General features: G+C 38.4%; 1 long non-coding RNA gene across 1 annotated transcript; it reads right to left on the bottom strand.

Moving 5' to 3' along the window:
* Positions 1-17705: 17705 nt before the first annotated feature.
* On the bottom strand, positions 17706-20503 carry LOC139904013 (uncharacterized). The gene is made up of 3 exons (XR_011778628.1): positions 19928-20503; positions 19225-19386; positions 17706-17861 (listed from the first exon to the last, which is right to left on the bottom strand). It is a non-coding gene; the product is annotated as an uncharacterized lncRNA (long non-coding RNA).
* Between the last annotated feature and the right edge of the window lie 1001 nt (positions 20504-21504).

Genomic DNA, 21504 nt, shown 5'->3' with positions numbered 1-21504 from the left:
TGTAACATCCCGCCTTTTTCCGTTTACCTTCTGTTATATTAGTCCGTTATATAATTATAACATCTTCTGTTAATACGTGTTTTTAAAATATTTTGTTTAGGTAATTCATGCACCCGTTTTTAAACTCGAGGGACCAAAGTTGCCAAGTGACCAAAGATGTAACTAGGTCAAATGGTCAACACCATCTCCTCCATTTGTTCATCCTCCACTTTTCCTTTTACTTCCACTTTATGCTCTCAAACCTTCAAACATAAATCCATCATCTAAATTCGATCTAGCAAGTGTTCATCAAAACAAATTACATATTCGAAATCCTCGCATCTTCCTCTTCGAATCCATACCAACTTTATTGCATTTGGGTAACTTTCTAAAAACACTAGATTTTGTGTTCATGATGTTTTTAACTTATAAAAGTGTTAATTAGTCTCTATGGCTCAATTCTAACATGAATATGTGACTTATATGCTCGACCTTGTTGTTTTGAGTAACTAGCATGAACTTGATAAATGAGTGTGTTTAATCTTGAGTTTTGGTTGCTTATATGTTGTTAAATGTTAAAAGTGCATGTATTAAATGTGTTACTAACATCACTAGTTTCAATTTGATGTGTAGGTTGACTTAGAAAGACTCCATAAACTTAATTGCTAAATTTGTGATTTTGAATTAGGGTTTGATAGAAGTAAAATGGATTTTTGATGCATTGAATGCTTTGCAATGTTAATTGTAAGTGTTTAGTTGTATTGTATGCGTAATTACCTACGAAACGGCGTATTATATGTGTGCATTTGGGTTCTGAATCATTGGTTGCATTTATGAGCTTGAATATCATTAATGATAAACATTTAATGTGGTTTTGATTGTTGTAAATGCTAAAATTAATTGATGATATGTGTTTAGTTGTATTCCTCGTTAAATTACCTTTCCAATGATGTATGGTATGCATTTTAGGTATTTACGGTTCATTAGTTATGATAAATTGAAGTTTAGATGAGACTTGAACAATTGAAATAGCCCAGGTACCAGCTCTTGCACAGTGTCGCGGCGCGGCCCTTCTGTGTCGCGACGCGGCAATAGCCGCGTTCAGGGACTATTGAACCTTGTCATTTTACGAAAAATTCTAACTATGCTACGCACCTCCGCTGACCATGTAACTTGTTCTAACATGCTCATATATGATTAAAAACCTCAGAAAATAGTTCAAGACCCGACCCGAACGTGTTGACTTTTTCGTTGACTTTGACTTGACCAAAGTTGACTTTTATTCAAACGCAACCGAGTACTTATGCGATCGTTCTAACATGCTTAAATACTTGTATCTTGCATGAAACTTGACAATGTGACTCACATGCTATATTAATCGAGTCGTAACGAGCCATAGGACTAATTGAACAACTTTGACCAATCGTGTTTACCGTTATTGATACGACCTACTTGTTTAGGTCAAGACTAGCATTCGTTATTGCACATGTTTACTTGTGAAGTACTTTTATACGCTTGCACTCAAGGTGAGATCATAGTCCCACTTTTACTCTTTTATACTTATATTTGGGATGAGAAAACATAAACGATTCATACTTTTATACTTTGAACACAATACGAAAGCAAAGATACATACGAGTTAGAACGAAAATCCTCAAGTCCAATTATCATTAGTTACACTTGTAGGGTGTAAGCGAGAACTTATGTTGTGTGGCCATACGGGTTTAACGAACCCTCATTCGGACGGTTAGCTACCGTTAGTGAATGAAATATAATTTTATCGGAATAGTGTATGTTCTAACACTATTATGCAGAGGTAAGATTCAGTTAAGCTTTGGTAATTGGGTGCTCGTGATACAAACAACATCTTTTGAGATGTATACGCTTGATACTAAATCTTGTGGTTCAAAAACATACTTTACAAGTACACCTATGATTTCACCAACGTTTTCGTTGACAGATTTTTCTATGTTTTTCTCAGGTCCTTGAATACTAGGTGATACATGCTTCTGCACTATACTTTTTGATACTTTCTTGGATGTCGAGTATACATGCATACGTGGAGCGTCTTTTGACTTATTCTTAAATTGTGTCGCATATGTTTCAATTGTACTTTAAAAGTTGTAATGTAACTAGTCGTCAAACTACTTAGTAAACCTTGAAACATCCTTACTTTTGAAATGAATGTGACATATTTTGGTCAAACGTTGTTTTAAAAGACTTATGACCACGTAACGGGACCTAAGTAGACGGCACCGTCAATAACGATTTTGTCGGGTCGCTACACTTCTGATCAAAGATGTGTTAGAGGCTTTTGTGGTCGGTGAAGATAGTGCTCTTAGTCCCATAATGATAGTGTCTCCACAGTTTTAGTGCGAAGACAACAGCTCCAAGCTCGAGATCATGAGTTGTGTAGTTTCGCTCGTGAATCTTTAGTTATCGGGAGGCGTAAGCAATAACCTTCTTCCGTTGCATCAATACACACCCAAAGCCTTGTCGGGAGGCATCGCAATACACAACAAAGTCATCACTGCCTTCAGGAAGGGACATAATAGGTGTGGTGATTAACTTCTGCTTCAGGGTTTGGAATGCCGATTCTTGCTCGGTTTCCCAAACGAACTTCTTCCCCTTATGAGTTAATGCAGTCAAAGGACGCGCAATCAGAGAGAAACCTTCAATGAACCTTCGGTAATAACCGGTGAGGCCTAAGAATTGGCGGAAATGAGTCGTAGTAGCGGGGGTTTCCCACTTGCTGATAGCTTCGATCTTTGCGGGATCGACTTTGATACCCTGATTGCTCACGATATGACCGAGAACTTGAACTTCCTTCAACCAAAATTCGCACTTAGAGAATTTGGCATAAAGTTGCTCTTGTCTCAAGAGTTCTAACACGAGTCGAAGATGTTGCTCATGTTCTATTTCACTTTTGGAATAGATGAGGATATCATCTATGAAGACGATAACGAACTTGTCCAGATATGGCTTGCATACACGATTCATGAGATCCATAAACACAGCAGGTGCGTTAGTTAAACCAAATGGCATCACCAGAAACTCGTAGTGGCCATAACGTGTTCGAAATGCCATCTTAAGTACATCGCTCTCCTTCACCCTCAACTGGTGATAACCTGACCGTAGATCGATCTTGGAGTAAACACTGGATCCTTGCAGCTGATCGAAAAGATCGTCAATTCTAGGAAGAGGATACTGATTCTTGATCGTCAATTTGTTCAGCTCTCGATAGTCGATACACATGCAGAAAGATCCATCCTTCTTCTTCACGAACAAAACAGGTGCGCCCCAAGGCGATGAACTCGGTCGGATAAATCCACGGTCTAGCAATTCCTGTAGTTGACTTTGCAACTCTTGCAGTTCGGAAGGTGCAAGTCGATAAGGTGCGTGAGCTATAGGTGCAGCTCCTGGCACTAGATCAATCTGAAACTCCACTGATCTCAGCGGCGGTAATCCAGACAACTCTTCTGGAAAGACGTCGGGAAATTCGTTCACAATTCGTACATCATCCATGCTCTTCTCTTCAACATCTAGCTTCTTCACATGTGCCAGAATAGCAAAACGCCCCTTCTTCATAACCTTTTGTGCCTTCAAGCAACTAATAAGGTTCAACTTCGGACTACATCTCTCCCCATAAATTATAGAGGCTAACCATCTTCATATGGTATACGAAGAATCTTCTCTACGCAGATAACTTCGGCTCTTACCTTGGACAACCAGTCCATACCGACAATCACATCAAAGCTTCCCAACTTGATGGGTATTAAATCAATCTCAAAATCCACTCTGGCTAGGTTGATAATACCTCCTCGGCCAATTTGGTCAACTTTCTCATGTTTTCCATTGGCTACCTCAACAAGCATACTCTCCTCCAAAGGAACTAACGACCAATCTATCTTAGAGCAAAAGTGTCTACATACATAACTCCTATCGGCACCAGTATTAAACAGAACAGAAGCTAATAGGTTATTGATAGTGAATGTACCTGTAACCAAGTCAGGATTCTCGCGGGCATCTCTTGCGTTCATGTTGAAGGCTCTTCCACGTGTTGGTCCGCCATCCTTCTTCTTGTTAGGACATTCATTCCTGAAGTGGCCCTGCTGTCCGCACTCATAGTACTTCCTTGGTCCATTTGGGTTTGTCCTCACAGCTGGGGCGGTGCTCTTACAGTCTCTGCCGATGTGTCCAATCGTTTTGCACCTCTCACACACTACGTTGCATTGTCCAGTATGATGCTTGTAGCATCTCTTACACTGAGGAAGGGTTCCCTTGTAGTTATGGTTTGAGCTAGGATTCGGGTTCGGGTTCCTCCAGTCGTTGTTCCCTTTGAAATTCTCATACCTCTTAGCTGGGTTCTGGTCAAAACATTTTCCCTTATTTTCGTCCCACTTATGTTTCCCATTACTAGCTCCCGAATCTGATTCGCCTTCTCTAGCTCTTGGCGGGTAATTTGATTCATCAGGGTGTGTGCCATGCGCATAGCTTCCGGGACATTCGCTGGTTTCGATGAAGTGACATTTCCCTGAATTTCCTTGGGGAGTCCCTACAGATACCGTTTCATGCGTTTGAACTCAGGTGTAACCATTGTGGGGCACATCAGGGCTAACTCCAAGTACCTTCGGTTATAGCCATCAAGGTCAGTTCCTATAACTTTCACTTCCCAAAACTCCGCTTCCATCTTCTGAATTTCTGTTCTGGGGCAGTACTCCTCGATCATAGCCCTCTTAAACTCTTCCCATGGTGTAGCATAAGTTTCGTCAATTCCCTGAGCATGGGCGAACGTATTCCACCAAGTCAAAGTGCCATCCTACAGTGTACAGGATGCGAACTTAGTCATGTTTGCTTCAGAGCAGTTACTCACACGAAATACATATTCCAACTTTTCAAACCATCTTGTTAAGCCAACTGGCCCTTATGTTCCACTGAAATTGTGGGGCTTACAGCTCTGGAACTCCTTGTAAGTGCACCCATTTTGAGCATTCCGGTTTGCCATTGGTGCTGGTGCAGGGTTGGCATCTGCCATAGTCGCGGCTACTCGAGCAGCTATCATCTCCTCAATTTGAGCTGCGGTGGGGATTTCTCTTGGACCTCTTCCGTTAGCCATCGATCTTCTAAATAAAGATTTCGACTTAAGTCAAAATCCAATAATCAGTAACGTCATAGCATATGGTAAACAGTAAGGAAACAACACAATACACGATAACTAAGCATGGCAACAAGCAGCAGGTAGCACAAAAGCCAAAATGTAATAAAATGCTGTACAACAATTAAGCAATAGTAATTCCATTCATAATAAGAAAGTTACGTACAATGGCATGGGGTTCGTACATTACATTAATGAAAAACAGGAAACTACAAACTGAATACATAAGGAAATCCAATACAATAGTCCTAGGGTTAAGGTAGGTAAATGATGTCCATCATGTGGGATCTGATCCTCGAGCTCAGTTACTCGAGCATGGAGGGCATGCACTTCCCTCATCAGTTCCTCGATGACGGGGGATGCTGGTGGGGCAGGTGGTGCAGATGGTGCAGGTGGCGCCGGTGGTACAGATGGTCCAGATGATGCAGATGTAGACGGCACAGTGCGGGCGGTCTTACGCACGAATGGATCGGCAGGATACGGTACGACCCGCTTACTGTAACGACCCGGTAAAATCGTCATTGACGGCGCCATTTACTTAGGTCCTGTTGCGTGGTCATAGTCCCTATATGAGACGCGTTTGACCAAAATTATGTCGCATTCATTTGAAACGTACAAGACTTACAAAGTTTAGTTTACCAAATGGATTGACAACAAGTTTAAGTTTACAAAATATGTAAAGTATAAATGAAATAATTTGCGACATAATTAGTTTAAAATCACGGTTGCTATAAATAGCGTAAGTATGTATGCTTTAAATTTGAATCCAAAAGTGCTATCGCTAGCGTATGCATGTATGCTTGACTCCAAGCAAGTAATCAAAGTGTGCGGAAGAATGTATCAAGTAGCCAAGTATGAATCTGAGAAACATATAGAAAACTGTCAACGAAAAACGTTGGTGAAATCATAGGTGTATTTGTAAAAGTATGTTTTTGAACCACAAGATTTAGTATAAACCGATTATCAAGCGTATACATCTCAAAAGATGTGTTTGTATCACGAGCATCCAATTATCAAAGCTTAACTGAATCTTACCTCTGCATATAGTGTTAGAACCTACACTATTTCCTGAAAATACGTTTCATTCATCCAAATGAGGGTTCATCAAACCCGTATAGCCACACAACATAAGTTCACGCTTACACCCTACAAGTGTAACTGGTGATATTTGGACTTGAGGATTTTTGTTCTAACTTGTACTTATCTTTGCTTTCATATTCGTGTTCAAAGTATAAGAGTATAAACCATATAAAATGTATACAAAGTATATGTTTCTCAGCCCACGATTTAAAAGTATAAAAGTTATTGAAAAGGGTGGGACTACGATCTCACCTCGAGTGCACGAGTATAAAAGTACTTCGCAAAGTAAACGTGTGCATGAAAGTTGCTTAGTCTTGACCTAAACAAGTAAGTTGTATTAATTAACCGGTTACGGCACAAGGTCGGGCGAAATGTGTTCAATTAGTCCTATGGCTCGTTATGACTCGATTATATAGCATGTGAATCACGTTGTCAAGTTTCATGCAAGAATCAAGTATAAAATAAGATTAGAACGATTGTATAAGTGTTTTGTTAAGTTTGACTAAAAGTCAAACTTGGTCAAAGTCAACGAAAAATTCAACACGTTCGGGTCGGGTCTCGGACAATTTTTCTGAGGTTTTTAATCATATATAAGCATGTTGGCCAAGTTTCATGTTGATCGGGGGTGCGTAGCATGGTTAGAATTAAACGAAAATGCGTATTTTTGAATAGCCGGGGCCCGGAGCGACGCTCCAGGACCCTGGGCGGCGCTCAGTATGGCTGTTCAGCAAGTCTGGCAGTTTTTGAACACTCAAGCACGAATCAAACTTCAAACAACCATAACTTATGAACCGTAAACATTCAAAATACGTATCTTATATCGTTGGAAAGGTATTTTGACGAGGAATACAACTAAACCCATTTCATTTACCAAAAACATCATTTACAAAAATCAAAATCCTCGTCGAATGATCGTTAAATGTTCAAAATCAAAGTTTCAAGTTCATAAAACGCATTTCTTGACTCGTGAATCCAATTTACACATACGATACTCCGTTTTGAAGGTAATGAAACATACAATACAAATAAACACTTACTAACAACATTTCATAGCATTCAATGCGTCAAAAGTTCATTTTAAGTCTATCAAACCCTAACCAAGAATCATGAAATCAATAATCATGTTAATGTGAGATTTTCATGTCATCCAACATACCAATTTGAAGCATATGAAGTAACTAACTCTTTAAACACATAAACAATAACATCTAAACACATATCATCATCCAAAATCAAAGATTTAACAAACCCATTTCAAGTGTTCATGCTAGTTACTCAAAACAAACAAATTGAGCAAACTAATCACATATTCATGTTAGACTCGAGCCATAGACACTAACTAACACCATTTCAAGTCAAAAATACTAAGAACATGAAATATAGAGTTTTAGAAATGTTACCCAAACGAGATGAAATTGGTACCAAAATGCAGAGGATGAAGAGAGGATCACGAATATGTAATTTGTTTTGTTGTTTGCTTGCTTGGATCGAAATAGATGATGAATGAATGATGTTGTGAATTAGAGAGAAAAGATGGAAGTATGAAAAATGGGTGGGAGGTGAGAAATGAATGAGTGGTGGTGGTGGTGGTGGGTGACTAGTCACCAAAATTTGGCCAAGTGCCAAGATTAGTCCCTCAAGTTTAAAGCAGGTGCGAGAATTTACCAAACGAATTAATTTTAAATACGCGAGAATAAACGGAAGATATTATAATCAAATAACAGAAATATCAAGAACGTTAGTTAATGGAAGATACGAATTTAGATAACGAAAGATATTATCTAAAAAAAAGACGGTGTTAAAAATAAATTTAACGGAAAAATGCGGGATGTTACACTTACGGGCTGTGACCCTAACCAACTGTCCATGTGCATCCACGAACGGTCTACCTCCGTTAACCCCTAGAATAACAGTACCATCGAAACGGTATCGCTTCTTCGACGGGGTAGAGGGCGGCTGCACGGGCTCCTCCTCAGGGTCCTCCTCAGAATCCTCCCCGGGATCCTCCTCGCTGGAGTCGTCGGATGATGAACCGTCTGAATCGTCGGAAGATAATGCAGGATCATCGCAGGCGGGAGAAAGCGTCTGGTCGGTGGTCATAAGTCGATATCTGCAAGGTGTAATCAGTACGACACGTCTATCAGCGGTGCGTCTAGCCCAATGTCCATGCTCATTACGGAAGGGACCGTCTCAGTTTCCCCCAGGAATCACAGCATCACCGGAATGGTGCTGTGCTCCCAGGAGTCTAGGGCTGGGTGGAGCTGGAATCTCCTCTGGAGTCTAGGTCAAGCGCGTATCTGCTATCTCCGGATGAAGAATTTTCGGAGTCACCGGAGGGTAGCGGTGTGTCAGCAACAATAGTAGGCGAGGCAGCAGTCGTCTTTGAGTCACTCTCGAATTCAAAGGTCATGGGCGGCATGTCCGACATCTGAACAAGGAAAAATAACTTTTTCCATGTCAGTAAGACATATAGCAGCAAGAAATCAGGCATAATAACTACAGCAGCCTAGGTCGTCTACAGCAGTACAGGACGTGGTAATGAAAACAGTTCTAAACAGAAGTAACATGCAAAAGCAGGTAGTAGCATGCAGTAACAAGAATAAGTAGCATCATACAGTAAGTTCACATAGCAGTAAGAGTAAGCAGTAGCATACAGTGGTAGTAATAGTGACATGTAGTAATACAATATAGTAGCATGCAGCAGTTTCGCAAAAACAGGTAAACAAGCAAGTTGTAGATTAGTCCTATTAGTGAATCCTACTCGGTCTGGTCTAGACTCACTAATGCAACCTAATTCCCTACAACCAATGCTCTGATACCAAATGTGACGCCCCGTACAAAACCATCGTGTACGGTTCATCAACAACAGGATCATTACAAGGTCAAACACTATATGCTGTTTGAAAACCAGTTTTGCATTCATAAAAAAAGATAGCGTTTTAAAAAAGATAACGTGCTTCCTATGAATAGAAGCGTTAACATAAGTATGTAACCCAAAGGTCGTTACAAAGCCATTGTTTTAAAATAACATAAGTTACGAATGCAAAATTAAAGTTTCATGATTGAGACATCTCTAAGTAATGCAGCGGAAATCTAACACAGCAGGTCCATAACAGCAAGTCTATAACACCAAGACATCAAGTCTAATAGTGAAAGCAACATCGTCTAAGCACCTGAGAAATATATGCTTAAGAGTCAACACGAATGTTGGTGAGCTATAGTTTGTAATCAGTAAAGTAATGTAGACCACGAGATTTCAGTGCTTCATTCAGCATTTTAAATCAGTATGAAAAGTATATGCTTAACCGTGGGCACCCGGTAACTAGACTTAACGTATGTATATCACCCCCTGAAAGTGCACTTGGCGAGTGCGTTTGTCCTTGTAGTATTAAACACCTATTGAATGCTAGCGCGACTAGCCCGAGTTGGGGATGTCAAACCCTATGGATCCATATCTAAGATTCGCGTTCACGGTTAGGAAACCAATGATTAAACGTTACCGAGCTAAGGGGAATATTTGTGCCGTTATATTACCCACACATATATAAAGTTTAAGTATTCGTGTCTAGTATGTAAAACGTAAAAAGCACATGTATTCTCAGTCCCAAAAATAGTTAAAGTAAAAAGGGATGCTATAACTCACAGTGAATAAGCAGTAAAAGTTGATATGAAACGTATGCAGGTAGTAAGTCGGTCCGAAAGGTCGTCAACCTAAGTCAAAGGTCACTAGGTCAGTATGTTGTCTCCATAAGTTTAAAAGTGCATAAATTAAGTTTAAGTGTCATCATCATCATCAAAGCTAAAGTAAGTTTAACAAGAATAGAGATCGAAACAAAAGGCTGACTTTGGACAGCTGTTACGACCTCTGTACAAATCGAAAAGACATGTAGTCAGTGGACATGGCTCTGTATGTGAGTCCTCTAACCACTGACCAATTTTCATAATCTAACTCGTCTTCTCTTGACCGTGGCGACGGTTTAAGTGCGAGTAGGTCAGAATTTTCAGCACGTCGTTACAAAGGCGTAGTGACTTTCGGAAGGCTATAAATCCTAAACCGTATATCGGATTTAGGAGAGGCCTAAACAAAAAGTCATCTACTCGAAACGAACTATATGAAAATAAATTTTCCAGAAGTCCAGGAGTCTGATCAGACCCCTAAAAACAGCAAACAAGTGCTCCGGTGGGTTTCTTGGTGCTTGATGCTCATCACGGTTCTCATCCTTGATGCTTGTAGCTTCAATTGCACAACTCATTGATGTGTTAAGACTAAGTAAGAATACAACTCACTTAAGAGTTTTAGAAGGATGATGAACCAAGGTTACATCATATTCTTAGTCTTAACACAAATACAAGTTCTATTTACAACTAAAGCTGCAAACTTTCCTTCAATCAAACAAGTATGAACACAAACTTGATCAAATAAAGTAATGGAACCCTAAGCTAGAGAGCTTGGATCCTTTTCACACAAGTTATGAGATTACAAAGCTAGAAAGTTTGAATCTTGGGTGTTCTTGAAGATCTTGAAACATAAAGCTTAGATCTTCAAGTTACATGAAGATCATAAACACAAGTTTTGATCTTTATAACAAAATAATGAGATCATAAGTTAGAAAACTTAGATCCAACAAAAGAAATGAAGATTCAAAGCTAGAAAGCTTGAATCTTGGTTGCTCTTGGAGATCCTTGAAGCATGAAGCTAGATCTTCAAGTTACATGAAGACCACAAACACAAGTTTGGATCTTTACAACAAAATACAAATATTATAAGCTAAAAGATTTAGATCTAACAAAATAAGTGAAGATTCAAAGCTAGAAAGTTTGAATCTTCCATGTTCTTGAAGGATTCAAATCCAAATTTGAATCTACAAGATATAACTAGATCTAAAAGCTAAAGAGCTTGATCTTCCAATGATGATGATGTCATGACCAAGAAAGGAAGAAGAAGAAGAAGAAAATCAAGAAATTTACAAGTTTTAGAGTGAGAAAGACTAGAGAGAAAATAAGAGAACAAATGTGTGAAAAATGAGAATGAAATCAAGTGTGAAATGTGAGGAAATGGCTTGATATTTATAGGGGTGGGGAGGCCCTTTGGCCGTCTACTTTGGGGGGATAAAAGGGGGGAGACAAGTTGCTTTTTGATTAGTGGTGGTCTAAAGGTGGTGATTATTGTTAGGATCCCATGCAACATTAAGGATAATGGTAAGCAAAAATGCTAGTATATTGGCTCTTATAAATGGGCATTTATCTTACATATAATTGGGTCATAATCCACTAATAATTGGGCTAATTAAATAGTACACTAGCTAGAGTAGGGTGGGCTAAAGTCCAACAAGGTAGAAAGTCCAACAAGACTAACTAGTATGTTTTAGTAAATTACTAAGCGTAATTAAGCATCCAAAAAGTCCAAGTAATTGTTATTATAAAATAACAATTAGTATTTCGTAGTCATAATATTCCGATTATGACCAAAGTTAAACGTGTACCGACAAACATAGCTCGTTCTAAACGTTAAGTGACACTAACGGTCGTAAAGGCTTCCGAGATTAAGTTAAGTAACCTACGTACTTAATGACACGTTTTAACATATAAACGAAAGTAATCCACATGTAGTAAGATCTCAGAGTATAATGTACGCACAAATACGCAGTTTCGTGAAGGCACAAAGCACAAAAGCAAGTCAAAAAAGTGGGGTAGTTACAGACGCACTCCTTCCATTTGTGATCAATTTTCAATCAACATGGCACGTTGTTATTCAGTTAACCAAACTGACAATGAGGGTTAGGATTAGAGCTCAACTCACTAATAAACCTAGTACTTTACTGTAGATAACCTCCGAGGTATAACTACCTTTCAATTATACAACCAAGTGACATACTTCTCACTGCTCAAAGAGAACAAGTAGGTCTGTGTAATTGGCTCATCCAACCAGATCTATATCATTCCAAGCATAGCCTTAACATAATGCATAATTACCATTCCCTAACCCAACACTGATATCTTGGTCAACATTTCCTTGATCTGCATACTCCAGATATCCTTCCACTTATTTACCTTTCTGCACTTAGGAATTTTAGCTTAAGCCAACTACTATCCTTATCTAGGTAATTTAAACAAAAGACAATTATCCATTTGTTTTTCAATTCGTTAATCTATTCAAAAATATGACACTAGGTTAACTTACACCTTCTACACCTTAGAAAGTAAAAGTAAATTTAGGCCCCGCATAATATAAATAAACAAAACAACTGTGCGCTACCTTGATCAACTGTTCTTGATTAATTCCTTGCCAGCTCGTGTGTTATTTGATTCAGAAGCGAATCGATCTTTTATGTCCGTAGGCTTTTGTGATAAACTTAGGATGTTAGATGCGCCTTTGGTAATAGAAGTAGCTGATGGTAAAATGGTTCCATGCACATCATCTGTGTCTGGAGTTACCATCAAAATTGATGGCTATTCCTTCCCTTTAACCTGTTTGTTGATGCCTATACCTAGCTTTGATGTAGTCATAGGCATGAATTGGTTAAGAGCTAATAGGGCTAATATTAAGTGCTATAAGAATATGATTTCTTTCCGTTTGGCCGATGGACCGAGTGATAGCTAGGGGAGAGCGCAGTAGATTTAACTTTCCTATGGTTCCCCTAATGAAAGCTCAGAAGGCGATATCTAAAGGGTGTGATTCGTTCTTAGCCTACGTGATCGATGCTAAGAAAGAAAAGAAGCAGGTGACATATATTCCTGTTGTGTCAGAATTTCCAGAAGTGTTTCCAGATGATTTACCAGGGTTACCTCCAGTACGTGAAATAAAGTATAAAATCAATTTGGTTCCGGGTGCTACACCAGTTGTAAAACCTCCTTACAGATTAGCTCCATCAGAAATCTGAGAAATGATGTCTCAGATTCAGGAATTGTTAAATAAGGGGTTTATTCGACCAAGTTCTTCACCGTGGGGTGCCCCTGTTTTGTTTGTGAAAAAGAAAGATGGGTCGCTTCGTATGTGTATAGATTACCGTGATTTGAATAAGAGAACAATAAAGAATATGTATATGTTGCCGAGAATACATGATTTATTTGATTAGTTACAGGGTGCTTCCTACTTTATAAAGATTTATTTACGCTCAGGGTATCATCACGTACGTGTTGCAGAGACCGATATACCGAAAACAATGTTCAGAACAAGATATGGTCATTATGAATTTCTAGTTATGCCATTTGGGTTAACAAACGCGCCAACAGTGTTTATGGATTTAATGAACAGGGTGTGTCGTTCAGTATCTTGACAAGTTTGTGATTGTTTTTATAGATGAAATTTTGATATATTCGAAAACCGAGAAAGATCATGTTACGCATCTGAGGTTGGTGTTAGAGCTTCTGAAACAGGAACAGTTGTACGCTAAGTTCTCCAAGTGAATATTTTGGTTGCGGGAAGTACAGTTTCTGGGTCACGTGATTTGTGAACAGGGTATCAAAGTGGATCAGTCTAAGATAGAAGCTGTAATGAATTGGAACTCACCGAAAACACTGACAGAAATTAAAAGTTTTCTGGGTTTAGCAGGTTATTACCGCCGGTTTATCAAAGACTTTTCCAAAATAGCAGGTCCATTAAATAAGTTAACCAGAAAAGGTGTAGCCTTTCGATGGAGTGGTGAACAAGAAAAAGCTTTTCAGACTCTCAAACAGTTGTTATGTCAAGCGCCGGTTTTAGCTTTACCAGAGGGATCAGAAGATTTTGTGGTTTACTGTGATGCGTCACGCGCTGGTCTGGGTTGTGTTTTGATGCAGAGAAATAAAGTTATAGCGTATGCTTCACGACAGTTGAAAGATCATGAACGAAATTACCCTACTCATGATTTAGAGTTAACTGCAGTTGTGTTTGCTTTGAAGCTTTGGAGACACTATTTGTATGGTACACATTGTCAAATCTATACATATCATAAGAGTCTTCATTACATCTTTTCGCAGAAAGAATTAAATATGCGTCAACGTCGATGTCAAGAATTGATTAAAGATTATGATTGTGAGATTAAATACCACCCGGGAAAATCAAATGTGGTCGCAGATGCTCTGAGTCGAAAGAAAACCATTGAAAATGTCAGATTTATGAGAATTGAGATAGTTTCAGACTTGATCGATCGATTAAAAACCGTTCAGTTAGTAGCATTGAATGATGAAAACCTAAAGACTGAGCAAATGACTAAAAGAAAATTTGACCTATGCAATGATTCTAGAGGATTAAAAACCTATAATGACCGAATTTGGATGCCTATGCTTGGCGATTTGAGGGATTTAATCCTTACAGAAGCGCATAAATCTAGATTGACAGTGCATCCAGGTAGTACAAAGATGTACCGAGATTTGAAAACATTGTATTGGGGGCCGACAATGAAAACAGATGTTGCAAGTTTCGTCGAAAGGTTTCATATATGTGCGGAAGTTAAAGCAGAACATCAGAAGCCGTACAGGTCTCTACGATAGTTAGAAATTCATCAGTGGAAATGGGATCATATAACGATGGATTTTATAACCAAGTTACCCCGAACCCAGAAGGGACATGACATGATCTGGGCGATAGTGAATCGTCTGACAAAGAGTGCTCACTTCTTAGCTACTCGAGAAACTGCTTCGTTGGGTGATTTAGCAGAGTTGTATTTGAAAGAAATAGTTAGTCGACATGGTGTGCCGTTATCGATATATAGTTTCCGACAGAGATACTAGGTTTGTATCAAACTTCTGGAACAGTTTACAACAGAATTTGGGTACACGTATGAATCTAAGTACAGCTTATCATCCGCAAACAGATGATCAGAGTGAACGAACGATTCAAACGTTAAAAGACATGTTGAGATCGTGTGTCTTAGAATATGGTGGTTCCTTGGATTCACATCTTCCATTAATAGAGTTTGCTTACAATAATTTGTATCATTCGAGTATCGGAATGCCGCCATATGAAATGTTGTATGGTCGTAAGTGCAGAACTCCTACGTGTTGGTTAGAAGCAGGTGAGAAACAATTTGTAGGTCGGCAGGTCCCGAAATTGTTCAGATAACCACAGAAAAGGTCGAAATTGCACGTGAGAAGTTAAAAGCAGCTAGAGATCAACAAAAGATGTATGCTGATCCGCGCAGACGTCCGGTAACATTTAATGTAGGTGATCGTGTATACTTGAAAGTTTCGCCGTGGAAAGGGGTGATCAGATTTGGTAAATGTGGTAAATTAGCATCGAGGTTTATTTAGTCATTTCCGATCAAAGAAATTTTGAACGATCAAACTGTTGTTTTAGATCTTCCTTCAGAGTTAGCGGGAATTCACAACACATTCAATGTGTGCTATCTGAGAAAGTGCAAAGTAGATGATGAAAACCAGATTCTTCCGTTGAAAGATTTGAAAGTTGACTTGACTAAGAAATTGGTAGAAGAGCCGGTTAGAATAGCGGACAAGAAAGTCACTAAGTTAAGAAAGAAACAGATTCCAATGGTATTAGTGGAATGGCGGCACAGCTTAGGTTCTAACCTGACGTGTGGGAAACCGATGAGTTAATGAGGGCGCGTTATCCCCAGTTGTTTGACCTTGACCAGATTCCGAGGACAGAATCTTCTTAAGGGGGTAGATTTGTAACATCCTCAATCAGGCCTAGCTGTAAGATTACTATATTGCCCTTAAGTTAGTATTGTGTTACTATAACTTTTATTTTTATTTAATGTTTGTTATTATTTAATGATGTGGTTAGGACCAGTTTGTGACAACGGTCACAGAACATATTTGTTTATTTAATTTGGACTTCGTTTGGGTTGCCAAATGATGTACAAAAGATATATAACTGATAAATACTCGTGTGTTGCACAGTGTGGGAATTAAACCCAAATATGATCACTGGTGATGCTTCTCTCCTCACTGTTTCCAGAATATTCACACACACTAAAACACATCTCGTTCTTCTTTCCTTCCAACTACCAAACCCTAGATCTAAATCCTTGTTCTTGAGCTCGAATATTTCTTACTATCTTGTTCTTTGTGATTTACCGATTCTAACAAGGTAAGAATCATAGTATTTCATGCTTTAATCTTTGAGAAATTTGATTTTTTGTGTAAGTTTTTACAAAATGGGTAATTTGGGTCAAAGTGGTTAGATTTGATGTTGTTTGAGTCCAAATCTTGTGGGTTTATGTTTCTACATGTTTAGTGTCTTCGATTTGGTCAATTTTGAGGTCATAATCGAGCTCTAGAGCAAGAATTGGTTGATTTTGGGTCAAACCCGTAGCTTTGTTCTTCAGCTTCTGCAGATAAACAAAGTCGGCCGAGTGTCTCGAGACACTCGACCTACCGACTCGACAGTCGACCGAGTGTGTATGACCCACGGCCGAGTGTGTCTGTGAGAGACCATCGACCGAGTGACTAGACACTCAGCCGAGTGAGTGTAGACAGTCGGCCGACTGTCTCTGACAGTCGACCGAGTGTCTTTGGCATTGAAATATTTTACTAAGTGTTGATTTTTAGCCGTTATGCTGCCCGTTTATATATTGATGATCAGGATGTAAATTTTGAAAATGCACAAGTGTTAAGTAGAAATTTTTAGCGAGCGCTTTTTGATACAAAAATTTCTGTACTGTATTGTTTGGTGTTAACGGACAGCAACTAACTTGATTTGCCTTATGTTCAGGTGATAAGGATAAGGAAGCCGCTCAGTAGTAGATTATCTGAGCTGGTTGCTGGTATTTGGTGAGTGGGACTAACTGAAAAATATAGTATAGAGTAGCATGTTATACTATGATTGTCATGTTTGTTAGATATACTTACTGTTGTGGTTAGTTAGTACGTTGTGATGACTGCATGTTATTTGATGATTGTCTGCTTGAGCCCAGTGCGTCCCTATTGTGTGGTAGCCTCGGTAGGAGAGATCAACCTGCGGGTTAGGTTCCTCATGTGGTAGCCTAGACAATCGAGGTGTATATATATGTGAATGACGCGTCCGTCGCGTATGGATTATATATATACACACGGTGGTGGAGGAACTTCTGGTAAGCCCCAGTCCGATCAACTGGTGGTTAATGGTTTGGCCAAACCGCCAGAGTCTCTGTAGACGGCACTTGGGTGATGTTTATGTGTTAGACTTTGTGACATGATTAGTATGACGATTCCTGTATACTATCGCCTGTAGTTAGTTGTACTCACTAAGCTTCGTGTTAATTCCCCTCCATCTCCTCCCTGCAGGTCGATAGCTTTTATAGATAGTGCTTTTTGGGAGAAGACGAGCATGATGGTGTTATTTTGACAGGGTTAACTCTGATGTGGTCTTTTATAAATTGAACCGTGTACTTTTGAAAACAGAATGTAATTACGTCTTTTCCAGTTAAATATGTAATTTGTTTTAATGACTTGTGACATCGGTTTGTACAAACGTTGATTATCAATTATATCGTATTTGTTTAATAGAATGCTTTCGCCGCGTATAAAAAAAATAAAATAAAATAAAAAATAAAATTTTAGCGGTGTCACACACATGGTATTCATACTGAACATAAACATAACATAAAGAGTCTGAACAAGTAGCGTGTCAGATACTTAATACTCTATCCGGAGATAGAGCCACTCACTGAATACCAGCAACTAGCTCATATAATCTATCACTGAACGGCTTCCTTATCCTTATCACCTGAACATAAGGCAAATCAAGTTAGTTTCTGTCAGTTAACACAAAACAGCACAGTACAGAAAACCAGTCATAAAAAGTGTCACTAAAAGTCCACCTAACACTTATGCATTTTCAGAATTTACATCCTGATTATCATAAGTTACACGGACAGCATAACGACCAGACATCAACGCTTAGTAAAATATTCTGCCCTCAAAGACACACGGTCGACTGACTCACACAGTCGGTCGACTGTGTCCACACACTCGGTTGAGTGTCTCTCACAAGGTCGATTGAGTAAAATAAGTCATCTGGTCAGAACTCAGACACACTCGGTCGAGTGTGTCACTCAACCGGTCGATCGTCTACACAGTCGGTCGAGTGTCAAGAGACACTCGACCGAGTGTGTTCATCTGATGAAGAAGATGAACACAGCTACGGGTTTAACCCAAAATTTACCATTTCTTGCTCTAGAGCTCGTTTCTTACCTCAAAACTGACCAAATCAAGTACAATAAACATCAATAAACACAAACCCACAAGATTTTGACACTAACAACATCAAAATCAACCATTTTGACCAAATTTTCACTTTTAACAAACTTGACACAAAACTCCATTTTCTCAAAGATTAGAGCTTCAAACACTTTGAATCTTACCTCAATGGATTCAGTAAATCGTAAGTAACAAGATAATATAAAAGATTTGAGCTCTAGAACATCAATTAGAAATCTAGGGTTTGATGGTGGAGATGAAGTAGGTACGGTTTAGTTTGGGAATTTTCTAGAGAGAGGTTGATAAAATGAGAGAAGGAGCTGCACAATACACTTAATTGGGGTTAAAATCTCAGACCCCATCACACACGGGTATTTACCAGTTATCTGATAACTTTCGTACTTAATTTGACTGCCCTAACGGAGTCCAAATTAAGTAAACGAACCAGTTCTGTGACCCTTGTCACAAACTGGTCTTAACTAAATAATAAAATAACACTAAACATATAATTAAAATAAAAGCATAATTAACCACACAATTATGCCTAAGGGTAAAATAGTCATCTTACATCTAAGCCCTGTCAGAGGATGTTACATAATCTTTGATAGATGACATGGTACGCAACATTTCCACCCCATATACATGAACCGTTTCATTTTCGTTCGTACCAATTAAGGAAATCTTTTTTAAACTATCGAACGGGCAAGTTACACGAACTTCTCCCACAATCTCACTATTAATGTAAAGTCGGGTTGTATCAGTAGAAACATGATTTCGAACAAACAATTATAAAACTTAATTATTATCATGTTCATCAAAGATACAAACAAACACTAATATATCATACATCATGATTCAAAAGGAATTACAAAAATGTGCTTAGGATGTACCTCACAAACAATGTGAACCCATTTATTTACAGGTATATCAATATTGTTTCTTGCACTTCGAGTTTCGGTAACCGGGGTTACATCATTACGTATGCAGTAAAGCACCATTTCTTTACTTTCAGTCAACGCAAGAAACGGGGTGTCACTATTATCTGAATGATGCTGCAAAACCAAAAAGGATGCCATTTTGTTATTACAAAACTAATCATCCACTGATTCACTGTCATAAGTTAGATAAAAAATAATTAACCATTACAATCATCATCAACAATATAAACCCATACCAACTACGATGACTTTTAAATCATATTTACAGGTCAGTAGTTTCGATTCCATGTGAATAATGATGTAGATTAAGGTTAAAATCGATATAATTTGAAAACACCTCAAAGTAAGCTTCAAGTTTATATACTTGTTCTCATAAAAAGATGCTATCAAAGATGTAAAAAATCACTTAATTATTGACATACACATCAACTGAAAAACTACCCAAATCATTTTTCATTGCTTTGTCAAGCACAATGAACGCTAAATTGCAAATCCATTGAAACAAAATGAAAAATACGGTTGCAAGACCTAATGTATTTTACGCAACTAAACACTCTCATTGAGGACTTTTATCAAACAGTTGGTGTTATAAATTAAAATCATCAAAACCCTAGTGTACATTAAAAGGAAAAATAAATAATTGATAAAAACATACCTAAATATAATTAATATGTGAAATTCAAAGGATAGTTGAAGTCACAATCTATGATCAAAGGAAGGTATGGAGATATGCCTGTATATATTGAAACTATAATTACAAAATATATATGATACGTGATGAGTGATGATCAGCGATCAATTTCAACTTATACAATATCAGTTAGCATTGAGATGAAGAGAAAGAAGATAGATAGATAAATAGATAGATAGATAGATGATCGGCGATTAATATCAGTCACCGTCGAAATGAAGAATGAGAGTACATGAGAGCAAATCACCAGGAGAGCAAGAAATTAGTCTGTTCAACTTTAGACCCTTGACGTATGCGATGCATATCAATTAAAAACACCAGCATAAACCCTAAACCAATGGAATCGAAATCTACCTTCAGAGATAGAAAAATGGAACCCTATCTTCAAAGCAGTGATGAAATTGGATGTGAGAAATAAAAAGAAGAAAGTAGGGAAAGAAGATATTAGAGGAAGAAGGTAAGAGAGAATGCAAGGGAGACGGTATGGGTGCACAGGAGATAGTCGTTTGATTTTGTTTTCTTTTTTTTCCAGCTGATATCAAGTAAAGAAAGAAGGAGGAAGCATGAATAGTGGCTCTAGTCAATCAAATTGCGCCATTTTCCTTGCCTAATACATAGTGTGTAATATAATATAATGAGTCCACTCTTTTGGACCATTTTTGTCTAAATAAGGTTCACCTAGAGTAGTTATTATCCTATGAGTACTTTTCCTTTCACATTTTTCTAAGTATTAAATTCATTTATTTCTCTCTTTTCATATCGAGTTCTTCTTCCCAATTCAGTTATTTCTCTCTCTTGCAGAATATATACAACTAAATTTGCACATGGTACAACAAAACATGCACAAAGTAATTGTCTTTTGAAAGTCAGCAAGCACAACCTCCAGCCACCTCCGACCACCACCGCACGCCAGCAGCTGTTGCCGAAAACTTCCACTTCGGCGGTTTTTGCTCTTCCCGAGCACTTTTCGTGTTTTTCCGGCCATTTCACTTTGTGTGCTTCGACACTTTCTCTTTTTTCTGTCCAGAAACCAAACACCACATGTCAGATCTGGCCGACAGAGAAAAAGATGGGAGGGATGACCTAGTTCATGGTGGTTGTCGGAGTTCCCGGTGGTCGCCGGAGTTCATGGTGGATGTTTTGATGAAGAAAACCCATACACCATGATGAAGAAAACCCACAAATGAATTGTGATGCAAAACCCAGATGATAAAAAGGTAAAAAGATAGGTTTGCTGATGGTTCATGAATAAAATGAAAAAAACTTTTTAGCAAGAAAGAGAAGAAATAACTTGTTGTGTAATTATTATACTACCTCCGTCCCACCACAAGTGTTCACATTTTCATTTTGGAATGTCCCATTTCAAGTGTTCACTTTGTGTTTCAACCAATGAAAAGAGGTTATTCTGGAGAGATAAAATTTCTGATTGGTGAAGAATGAAATTAGTGGAATTTCCTAAAACTGTGTGCAAAAAGTAAGTGGACACTTGTAATGGGACGGAGGGAGTATAATTATCTATCTATACTCTATACTATAACAAA

Source organism: Rutidosis leptorrhynchoides, chromosome 4 (assembly GCF_046630445.1).
Source record: "Rutidosis leptorrhynchoides isolate AG116_Rl617_1_P2 chromosome 4, CSIRO_AGI_Rlap_v1, whole genome shotgun sequence".
NCBI lineage: Eukaryota > Viridiplantae > Streptophyta > Magnoliopsida > Asterales > Asteraceae > Rutidosis > Rutidosis leptorrhynchoides.
The sequence above is the reverse complement of the archived record's forward strand: the minus strand, read 5'-3'. Positions and strand labels throughout refer to the sequence as shown.